This window comes from Mus musculus, chromosome 5 (genome assembly GCF_000001635.26).
Source record: "Mus musculus strain C57BL/6J chromosome 5, GRCm38.p6 C57BL/6J".
NCBI lineage: Eukaryota > Metazoa > Chordata > Mammalia > Rodentia > Muridae > Mus > Mus musculus.
The window spans coordinates 46,370,247-46,382,715 of record NC_000071.6 but is presented as its reverse complement, the minus strand read 5'-3'; the positions used below and the strand labels follow the sequence as shown (position 1 = coordinate 46,382,715).

General features: G+C 40.7%; 1 pseudogene across 1 annotated transcript in view; it reads right to left on the bottom strand.

Annotated features, from left to right (window-relative positions):
- The window catches only part of Gm7931 (predicted pseudogene 7931), a 67,768-nt pseudogene that overhangs the window by 32,723 nt on the left and 22,576 nt on the right, over positions 1-12,469 (bottom strand). The gene's annotated exons all lie outside the window — the stretch shown is intronic.

The window sequence follows — 12,469 nt, the reverse complement described above, 5'->3', positions numbered from 1 at the left end:
ACCCTGAGTTTTTCTTAAGGAATTCATCTAAATACAATCTGTGTTTAAATTCCCTCATAAGTGGAGCCTCGTGGTCTATGTGGAACCTAATTGAAGAATTAGTATTGCTTCAAAACCTTCAGCACTGTCTCAAAATGAGATGACCTCAATGTGACATGCATATCTAATTTCCTTCATGGTTGCATAAAGTAAGCAAGAGAAACATTCCTAACCACTCCTGACAGCTTTTATCACAAGCTATTCAACAAATGGTTTCCATCTATTTGTCTCAGAAGGTAGATTGAACAAAACAGCCAGTGGAAGTAGAAGGAACATTCATTGCCCACCAAGGGAATAAAAGATATTTAAAATTAATGGATAGCTGACACAAAAACAACACTGGGAAGAGTTGCATACACAGTCTTTTACTGTAAAATAGGCAGATGTGTGTGTTAAACTATACATCAAAGACAGGAATTCCCATTGCATTACAGTGGCGACTCTCAACCTTCCTAATGCTGATACTGTTTCTCATGTTGTGCTCACTGCCCAACCATAAAATTATTTCATTGCTACATGATAAGTGTAATTTTGCTACTGTTATGTATCGCAATGCAAATATCTAATATGCAGGATATCTGATATATGAACCCCAGAGGGGTCATGACCCATAGGTAGAGAACTGTTGCATTATAGGGAGCTGTCATTCTTTACCTTGGCTAAATCGGTCATTCCAAGCACCTACATTGGTCTTCCCTTGGCAATCTTCGCAAATGTTGTTAGGATATTTTCTAAGGAAATCTCTGTTGATCTTAAAGTTCAGTTTTCAATAGAAAAGATAACCAAAGCTTGAATTAATTTATGTGCAGAAAAGTGCCTAGAAGAAATGATTTTAAATGAAGAATGATTAATTTCGGCTTATTGTTTCAGAGAATGCAGTCCAAGTTCAGCTGGTACCAAGGAACCTGGAGCCATGCTAAATAACATGGCAGGAGGCACACAGCACAGCAACATTTCTCACTCAATGGTGGCCAGGAAGCAGCGAGAGTAACCAAAAATGTCTCATTATAAGGTCTATCTTTCCATAACAAATTCCCAGTGACATATACTTCCCACCACCAAGGTCATGTTTGTCCAGCTATACTACTTTTCCTCTGCTTATTCAATTATTCAAATTTTGATTCCATCAGTGGCTTAACACATTGTGACTCAACCACTTTGAACAAAACTCCTCCTGTGAACAGTTTGTGTTGAGGAACATACTTTCAGTAGAGGAGACTTTGGGAGTGGGGTGGATGAAGATATCTCATGTCTAAAACTTAAAAACCTTTTGATACCTTTTAGCCACTGTGCATTTTAAAGATAGAATAAAAAGACATGAATTAATTGAGTAAAGGTAGGGAACTCCTTTTGTGCGGGAAGTGGGTGAGGCCGCAGGAGCCGTGAAACCCACTTGTTTACTGCCTTGCCCGAGCTTGCACAGTGAGGCTGCATGTGTGGGCTGCCTGCCAGGCTGGACAGTTCCTCGTGATCCAGACCTGTCAGCCTATCTGTGAACGACCTAAGCTCATGCCTGGAGTGTGTGTGAATTCTGATTGGATGAGGTGGGGTGGATCTAGAAGGAAGTGAGTGGGCACAGGTAGTTAGTTGTTGTTTAGCCCTTGCCCTAGGTAGAAGCCAGAAGTAGATTAAGAGTAGTTTTTTAGCCCTTGCCCTAGGTAGAAGCCAGAATTAGTGAAGAGAGTAGTTGTTTAGCCCTTGCCCTAGGTAGAAGCCAGAAGTAGAATAAGAGTAGTTTAGCCCTTGCCCTAAGAAGAAGCTGCTGGGGAAGAGAGCTGTAAAAGAAAAAGCCCGAAGTAAAGTTGCTGTGTGAACCCGACTTGGTGTCTGTGTCATTCGTGTCACCACCGGCTTGGAGGACAAACAACACCATTGCCTGATTCTCCCTTCCAAAGCACACAAAGAAGGAAGAACCATGCCTATCAGAAACCTGTATTCTAACACCAACCTTCTATGTACTAGAATATTCCTCCATCTAGTTGGGAACAACTGTCATATAATTATGTTTTGGTGTGATTTGCTTTCTTTTTCTCAAAAAAATTATTTATTTATTTTATGTATATGAGTACACTGTAGCTGTCTACAGACACACTAGAAAAGTGCATTGGGTGGCCCTGGAGTGCTTTGCCTGAGCATCGGCAGCAGACATCTTGATTCTGGAACTCTGCCAAGAGTATTCTGCATAGGTGAGAGTGCGAAATACAGAAGCTAACAGCTTCTGGGACAGGTGGGAGCCACAGAGCTAAGGCAGCCCCCTTTTTGGGCCCCAGACATCTGGCCACTTTCCCGGCCAGAGGATAGGGGTCCGCCCGGCCTGGGAGCTCTTGGCCTGAGCATCTGCTGCAGACATCTTGGTGCCAGGACTCCTCCGAGAGTATTCTGCACAGGTGAGAATATAGAATACAGAAGCTAACAGCTTCTGGGACAGGCCAAAGCAACTCAGCTTCGGGACAGGTCCTGTTTTGGGCCTTCATCTTCGGCCAGGAGGGAGGTCCTAATGCCAGATATCTGTGCACCTCCCCTGTAAGAGGAGAGCTTGCCTGCAGAGAATGCTCTGACCACAGACACTCAGAGGAGAGAGCTAGTCTCCCAGGTCTGCTGATAGAGGCTAACAGAATCACCTGAGGAACAAGCTCTAACCAGAGACAACTAAATCAACTAACTCCAGAGATTACCAGATGGCAAAAGGTAAACATAAGAATCTTACTAACAGAAACCAAAACCACTCACCATCACCAGAACCCAGCACTCCCACCTCGCCCAGTCCAGGGCTCCCCAACACACCCGAAAAGTTAGACCTGGATCGAAAAGCATATCTCATGATAATGGTAGAGGACATCAAGAAGGACTATCATAACTCACTCAAAGAAATATAGGAGAACACTGCTAAACAGGTAAAAGATCTTAAAGAGGAAGCACAAAAAATCTCTTAAAGAATTACAGAAAAACAAGACCAAACAGGTGATGGAATTGAATAAAACCATCCAAGACCTAAAAAGGGAAGTAGACACAATAAAGAAAACCCAAAGTGAGGCAAAGCTGGAGATAGAAACCACAGGAAAGAAATCTGGAACCATAGATGTGAGCATCAGCAACAGAATACAAGAGATAGAAGAGAGAATCTCAGGTGCAGAAGATTCCATAGAGAACATTGGCACAATAATCAAAGAAAATACAAAATTCAAAAAGATCCTAACTCAAAACATCCAAGAAATGCAGGACACAATGAGAAGACCAAACCTACGGATAATAGGAGTAGATGAGAATGAAGATTTACAAATCAAAGGACCAGCAAATATCTTCAACAAAATTATAGAAGAAAACTTCCCAAACCTAAAGAAAGAGATGCCCATGAATAAAGCTTCATGCTTAAAGCTTCTTGTATAAGAAGCCTACAGAACTCCAAATAGACTAGACCAGAAAAGAAATTCCTCCCGATACATAATAATCAGAACAACAAATGCACTAAATAAAGATAGAATATTAAAAGCAGTAAGGGAAAAGGGTCAAGTAACATATAAAAGCAAGCCTATCAGAATTACTCCAGATTTTTCACCAGAGACTATGAAAGCAAGAAGAGCTTGGACAGATGTTATACAGACACTAAGAGAACACAAATGCCAACCCAGGATACTATACCCAGACAAACTTTCAATAACCTTAGATGGAGAAACAAAAGTATTCCAAGACAGAACCAAATTCACACATTATCTTTCCAAGAATCCAGCCCTTCAAAGGATAATAACAGAAAAACCCAATACAAGGATGGAAACCACATCCTACAAAAAGCAAGAAGGTAATCCCTCAACAAACCTAAAAGAAGACAACCACAAGAACAGAATGCCAACTTTAACAACAAAAATAATAGGAAGCAACAATTACTTTTCCTTAATATCTCTTAATATCAATGGACTCAACTCCCCAATAAAAAGACATAGACTAATAGACTGGCTACACAAACAGGACCCAACATTCTGCTGCTTACAGGAAAGCCATCTCAGGGAAAAAGATAGACACTACCTCAGAATGAAAGGCTGGAAAACAATTTTCCAAGCAAATGATATGAAGAAACAAGCTGGAGTAGGCATTCTAATATCTAATAAAATCGACTTCCAACCCAAGGTAATCAAAAATGACGAGGGACACTTGATACTCGTCAAAGATAAAATGTTCCAAGAAGAACTCTCAATTCTGAATATCTATGCTCCAAATACAAGGGCAGCCACATTCATTAAAGAAACTTTAGTAAAGCTTAAAGCACACACTGCTCCTCACACAATAATAGTGGGGCACATCAACACACCACTATCACCAATGGACAGATCATGGAAACAGGAACTAAACAGGGACACAGTGAAACTAACAGAAGTTATGAAACAAATGGACCTGACAGATATCTACAGAACATTTTATCCTAAAACAAAAGGATATAACTTCTTCTCAGCACCTCATGGTACCTTCTCCAAAATTGACCACATAATTGGACACAAAACAAGCCTCAAAAGATAAAAAAATATTGAAATTGTCCCATGCATCCTATCAGATCACCATGGAAAAAGGCTGATCTTCAATAACAAAATAAATAATAGAATGCCAACATTCATGTGGAAACTGAACAACACTCTCCTCAATGATACCTTGGTCAAAGAAGGAATAAAGGAAGAAATTAAGATATTAGGCCAGAAACTTAGTATGCCTGAGATATAAGAGACAATTTGTAAAACACATGAAACTGAAGAAGAACGAAGATGAAAGTGTGGACACTTTGCCCCTTCTTAGAATTGGAAACAATCACCCATGGATGGAGTTACAGAGACAAAGTTTGGAGCTGAGACAAAAGGACGGACCATCTAGAGACTGCCATATCCAGGGATCCATCCCATAATTAGCCTCCAAACGATGACACCATTGCATACACTAGCAAGCATTGGCTGAAAGGACCCTGATATAGATGTCTCTTGTGAGACTAGGCCGGGGCCTAGCAAACACATAAGTGGATGCTAACAGTCAGCTATTGGATGGAGCACAGGGCCGCCAATGGAAGAGATAGAGAAAGTATCCAAGGAGCTAAAGAGATCAGCAATCCTGTAGGTGCAACAACATTATGAACCAGTACCCCGGAGCTCTTAACTCTAGTTGCATATATATCAAAATATGGCCTATTCAGCCATCACTGGAAAGACAGGCCCATTGGACACGCAAACTTTATATGCCCCAGTATGGGGGAATGCCAGGGCCAAAAAATGGGAATGGGTGGGTAGGGAAGTTGGGGGGAGGGTATGGGAGACTTTTGGGATAACATTCTAAATGAAATTGAAGAAAATACGTAATAATAAAAATATTAAAAACAAAAGAAAAGAAATTAAGGACTTTTTGGAGTTTAATGAAAATGAAGCCACAACATACCCAAACTTATGGGACACAATGAAAGCATTTCTAAGAGGAAAACTCATAGCTCTGAGTGCCTCCAAAAAGAAATTAGAGAGAGCACACATTAGCAGCTTGACAACACACCTAAAAGCTCTAGAACAAAAGGAAGCAAATTTACCCAAGAGGAGTAGACAGCAGGAAATAATCAAACTCAGGGGTGAAATCAACCAAGTGGAAACAAGAAGAACTATTCAAAGAACCAACCAAATGAGGAGCTGGTTCTTTGAGAAAATCAACAAGATAGACAAACCCTTAGCCACACTCACTAGAGGGCACAGGGAAAGCATTCTAATTAACAAAATCAGAAATGAAAAGGGAGACATAACAACAGATCCTGAAGAAATCCAAAACACCATCAGATCCTTCTACAAAAGGCTATACTCAACAAAACTGGAGAACCTGGATGAAATGGACAAGTTTCTAGACAGATACCAGGTACCAAAGTTAAATCAAGATCAGGTTAATGATCTAAACAGTCCTATATCCCCTAAAGTAATAGAAGCAGTCATTAATAGTCTCCCAACCAAAAAAAGCCCAGGACCACATGGGTTTACTGCAGAGTTCTATCAGACCTTCAAAGAAGATCTAATCCTGGTTCTTCTCAAACTGTTCTACAAAATAGAAACCGAAGGTACTCTACCCAACGCTTTCTATGAAGCCACAATTACTCTGATACCTAAACCACAAAAAGACCCAACAAAGATAGAGAACTTCAGACCAATTTCCCTCATGAATATCGATGCAAAAATCCTCAATAAAGTTCTTGCTAACCTAATCCAAGAACACATCAAAACAATCATCCATCCTGACCAAGTAGGTTTCATCCCAGGGATGCAGGGATGGTTCAATATACAGAAATCCATCAACGTAATCCAGTATATAAACAAACTCAAAGACAAAAACCACATGATCATCTCGTTAGATGCAGAAAAAGCATTTGACAAAATCCAACACCCATTCATGATAAAAGTCTTGGAAAGATCAGGAATTCAAGGCCCATACCTAAACATGATAAAAGCAATCTATAGCAAACCAGTAGCCAACATCAAAGTAAATGGTGAGAAGCTGGAAGCAATTCCACTAAAATGAGGGACTAGACAAGGCTGCCCACTTTCTCCCTACCTCTTCAACATAGTACTTGAAGTCCTATCCAGAGCAATTCGACAACAAAAGGAGATCAAGGGGATACAAATTGGAAAGGAAGAAGTCAAAATATCACTTTTTGCAGATGATATGATATTATATATAAGTGACCCTAAAAATTAAACCAGAAAACTCCTAAGCCTGATAAACAGCTTCAGTGAAGTAGCTGGATATAAAATTAAACAAGTCAATGGCCTTCCTGTACACAAAGGATAAACAGGCTGAGGAAGAAATTAGGGAAACAACACCCTTCTCAATAGTCACAAACAATATAAAATACCTTGGCGTGACTCTAACTAAGTAAGTGAAAGATCTGTATGATAAGAACTTCAAGTCTCTGAAGAAAGAAATTAAAGAAGATCTCAGAAGATGGAAAGATCTCCCATGCTCAGGGATTGGCAGGAACAATGTAGTAAAAATGGCTATCTTGCCAAAAGCAATCTACAGATTCAATGCAATCTCCATCAAAGTTCCAATTCAATTCTTCAACGAATTAGAAATGGTAATCTGCAAATTCATCTGGAATAACAAAAAACCTAGGACAGCAAAAACTCTTCTCAAGGATAAAAGAACCTCTGGTGGAATCACCATGCCTGACCTAAAGCTGTACTACAGAGCAATTGTGATAAAAACTGCATGGTACTGGTATAGTCACAGACAAGTAGACCAATGGAATAGAATTGAAGACCCAGAAATGAACCCACATACCTCTGGTCACTTGATCTTCGACAAGGGAGCAAAAACCATCCAGTGGAAAAAAGACAGCATTTTCAACAAATGGTGCTGGTACAACTGGCGGTTATCATGTAGAAGAATGAGAATTTATCCATCCTATCTCCTTGTACTAAGGTCAAATCTAAGTGGATTAAGGAACTCCACATAAAACCAGAGACATTAAAACTTATACAGGAGAAAGTAGGGAAAACCCTCGAAGATATGGGCACAGTAGAAAAATTCCTGAATATAACAGCAATGGCTTGTGCTATAAGATCGAGACTCTACAAATGGGACCTAATAAAATTGTAAAGCTTCTGCAAGGCAAAAGACACATTCAATAAGACAAAAAGGCCACCAACAGATTGGGAAAGGATCTTTAACTATCCTAAATCAGATAGGGGACTAATATCCAATATATATATAGAACTCAAGAAGGTGGACTCCAGAAAGTCAAATAACCCCATTAAAAAATGGGGCTCAGAGCTGAACAAAGAATTCTCACCTGAGGAATACCGAATGGCAGAGAAGCACCTGAAAAAATGTTCAACATCCTTAATCATCAGGGAAATGCAAATCAAAACAACCCTGAGATTCTACCTCACACAAGTCAGAATGGCTAAGATGAAAAATTCAGGTGACAGCAGATGCTGGCGAGGATGTGGAGAAAGAGGAACACTCCTCCATTGTTGGTGGGATTGCAAGCTTGTACAACCACTCTGGAAATCAGTCTGGCGGTTCCTCAGAAAACTGGATATAGTACTACCAGAGGATCCCGCAATACCTCTCCTGGGCATATATCCAGAAGATGTTCCAACTGGTAAGAAGGACACATGCTCCACTATGTTCATAGCAGCCTTATTCATAATAGCCAGAAGCTGGAAAGAACCCAGATGCCCCTCAACAGAGAAATGGATACAGAAAATGTGGTACATTTACACAATGGAGTACTACTCAGCTATTAAAAAGAATGAATTTATGAAATTCCTAAGCAAATGGATGGACCTGGAGGGTATCATCCTGAGTAAGGTAACCAATCACAAAGGAAGTCACACAGTATGTACTCACTGATAAGTGGATATTAGCCCAGAAACTTAGGATACCCAAGATATAAGATACAATTTGCTAAACACATGAAACTCACGAAGAATGAAGACCAAAGTGTGGACACTTTGCCCCTTCTTAGAATTGGGAACAAAACACCCATGGAAGGAGTTACAGAGACAAAGCTTAGAGCTGTGTCAAAAGGATGGACCATCTAGAGCCTGCCATATCCAGGGTTCCATCCCATAATCAGTTTTCAAACGCTGACACCATTGCATATACTAGCAAGATTTTGCTGAAAGGACCCAGATATAGCTGTGTCTGGTGAGACTATGCCAGGGCCTTGCAAACACAGAAGTGGATGCTCACAGTCAGCTATTGGATGGATCACAGGGCCCCCAATGGAAGAGCTAGAGAAAGTACCCAAGGAGCTAAAGGGATCTGCAACCCTATAGGTAGAACAACATTATGAACTAACCAGTATTCCGGAGCTCTTGACTCTAGCTGCATATGTATCAAAAGATAGCAAGATTTTATCGAAAGGACCCAGATGTAGCTGTCTCTTGTGAGACTATGCCGGGGCCTAGCAAACACAGAAGTGGATGCTCACAGTCAGCTAATGGATGGATCACAGGGCTCCCAATGGAGGAGCTAGAGAAAGTACCCAAGGAGCTAAAGGGATCTTCAACCCTATAGGTGGAACAACATTATGAACTAACCAGTACCCCTGAGCTCTTGACTCTAGCTGCATATGTATCAAAAGATGGCCTAGTCGGCCATCACTGGAAAGAGAGGCCCATTGGACACGCAGACTTTGTGTGCCCCGGTACAGGGGAACGCCAGGGCCAAAGGGGGGGAGTGGGTGGGTAGGGGAGTGGGGGTGGGTGGGTAAGGGGGACTTTTGGTATAGCATTGGAAATGTAAAGGAGCTAAATACCTAATAAAAAATGGAAAAAAAAAAAAAAAAAAAAAAAAAAAGATGGCCTAGTCGGCCATCACTGGAAAGAGAGGCCCACTGGACTTGCAAACTTTATATTCCCCAGTACAGGGGAACGCCAGGGCGAAAAAGTGGGAGGGGGTGGGTAGGGGAGTGGGTGGGAGGGTATGGGGGACTTTTCGGATAGCATTGGAAATGTAAATGAGGAAAATATCTAATAAAAAGTGCATATATATATATATATATATATATATATATATATATATATATAAAGACTGCTATGAACATAGTGAATTATGTGTCCTTGTTGTACATTGAAGCATCTTTTGGGTATATGCCCAGGAGTGGTATAGCTGGATCTTCAGGTAGTACTATGTTCAATTTTCTGAGGAACCGCCAGACTGATTTCCAGAGTGGTTGTATAAGCTTGCAATCCCACCAACAATGGAGAGTGTTCCTCTTTCTCCACATCCTCGCCAGCATCTGCTGTCACCTGAGTTTTTGATCTTAGCCATTCTGACTGGTGTGAGGTAGAATCTCAGGGTTGTTTTGATTTGCATTTCTCTGATGATTAAGGATGCTGAACAATTTTTCAGGTGCTTCTCAGCCATTCCGTATTCCTCAGGTGAGAATTCTTTGTTTAGATCTGAGCCCCATTTTTAATGGGGTTATTTGATTTCCTGGAGTCCACCTTCTTGAGTTCTATATATATTGGATATTAGTCCCCTATCTGATTTAGGATAGGTAAAGATCCTTTCCCAATCTGTTGGTGTCCTTTGTGTCTTATTGACGGTGTCTTTTGCCTTGCAGAAGCTTTGCAGTTTCATGAGGTACCATTTGTCAATTCTCGATCTTACAGCACAAGCCATTGCTGTTGTATTCAGGAATTGTTCGCTTGTGCCCATATTTTCGAGGGTTTTCCCTATTTTCTCCTCTATAAGTTTCAGTGTCTCTGGTTTTATGTGGAGTTCTTTAATCCACTTAGATTTGACCTTAGTACAAGGAGATAGGAATGGATCAATTCTCATTCTTCTACATGATAACCACCAGTTGTGCAAGCACCATTTGTTGAAGATGCTGTCTTTTTTCCACTGGATGGTTTTTGCTCCCTTGTCAAAGATCAAGTGACCAGAGGTGTGTGGGTTCATTTTTGGGTCTTCAATTCTATTCCATTGGTCTACTTGTCTGTCACTATAGCAGTACCATGCAGTTTTCATCACAATTGTTCTGTAGTAAAGCTTTAGGTCAGGCATGGTGATTCCACCAGAGTTTCTTTTATCCTTGAGAAGTTTTTGCTACCCTAGGTTTTTTGTTATTCCAGATAAATTTGCCGATTGCCTGTTCATAGCAGTCTTATGTATAATAAATAGTCAGAAGCTGGAAAGAACCCTGATGTCCTTCAACAGAGGAATGGATACAGAAAATATGGTACATTTATACAATGGAGTACTACTCAGCTATTAAAAACAATGAATTCATGAAATTCTTAGGCAAATTAATGGAATTAGAAAATATCATCCTAAGTGAGGTAACCCAGACACAAAAGAACTCACAGGGTATGCACTCATTGTTAAGTGGATATTAGCCTAAAAGCTCAGAATACCCAAGATACAATCCACAGACCACATGAAGCTCAAGGAGAAGGAAGACCAAAGTGTGGATTCTTCAGTCCTTCTTAGAAGGGAGAACAAAATACTCAGCGGAGGAAATACAGAGACACAGTGTGCAGCAGAGACTGAAAGAAAGGCCATCCAGAGACTGCCCCACCTGGGGACCCATCCCATATACAGACATGAAATTTAGACACTTTTCTGGATGCCAAGAAGGGCTTGCTGACAGATGCCTGATATAGCTGTCTCCTGAGAAGCTCTGCAGATCCTGGCAAATACAGAGGCAGATGCTCCCAGACAATGACTGGGCTAAGCACGGGTCCCTAATGGAGGAGTTAGAGAAAGGACTGAAGGAGCTGAAGGGTTTGCAATCCATAGGAAGAACAATGATATCCATCAACCAGACCCCCCTCCCCAGAGCTCCCAGGAACAAATCCACCAATCAGAGTACACATGAAGGGACCCGTGGCTCCAGCCACATATGTAGCAGAGGATGGCCTAGTCAGACATCAATGGGAAGAGATGCCCTTGGTCCTGGGAAGGCTTGATGCCCCAGTGTAGGTGAATGCCAGGGCAGGGAGGTGAAAGGGAGTGGTTGGGTGGGTGGAGGAACAGCCTTATAGAAGTGGAGGGGGTGTGGATGGGATAGGGGGTTTCCACAGGGGAAACCAGCTAAGGGGATAAAATTTGAAATGTAAATAAATAATGTATCCAATAAAATTAAAAAATATTTGAAAAAGATACGAGTACACTGATAATTGAAGCTGACCCAGGCAAACTTTACATTCCTCTCTTCCTCATCTTTAGTCCCTTGAAACTTCAATTTTAAAACAAAGAAAAGAACTAAATAACATTTGTATTTGCCCATGTCCATATGTACCACTGCACTGGGATCACTTCATTGTTTCTCGAAGTGATAGCAAGAGGAGATTCAAGCAATATTTAGCAAAAACTCACTAGGTATTTGTTATTCTGTTCTTGTCCAGTCCCATCCATCAGCCTATCCTGATGTATTCTTTCTCCCTTTATGGACTCCTCAGTACCACCAAAGCCCTACCTTTCTTCAACTCTATAACATCTTTCTGTTGTATCTATGATGAAGATATAAGCTTCCTTTATGTCTTTGTCCCCATGTCACTCTATCAATGTCCCTTTATCTTGCATGGTGTAAGGAGTGGGGCTTAGTTTATCATCTTTGCTGCTATCTGAATCTTCCAGGCTTGATCAAGGAAATTGTCATAGGATCTAAATCTCTTTCTTCATTGAACTCCATTGCACTGAATATCTCTTCCAAATGACCTCTTGCATTCATTTTGCTTATGTTTTACTAATGAAGACTATTATAAAGGGAATTTTTGATAAATATATGACTTATGACTGAGTGGGTGGGTAAACGATGATTACATAAGTAACATTCTGCATCATATCTGAATTGCCTCTGAACATAGGCTAACTCTGCCCATTCATATTTCCTGGTGGAAAGAAACTCTCCAAGACAAGTTGAATTGTGTATTAATTTCACATATTTTTAAAAACAGCAAAGGTCTTATGA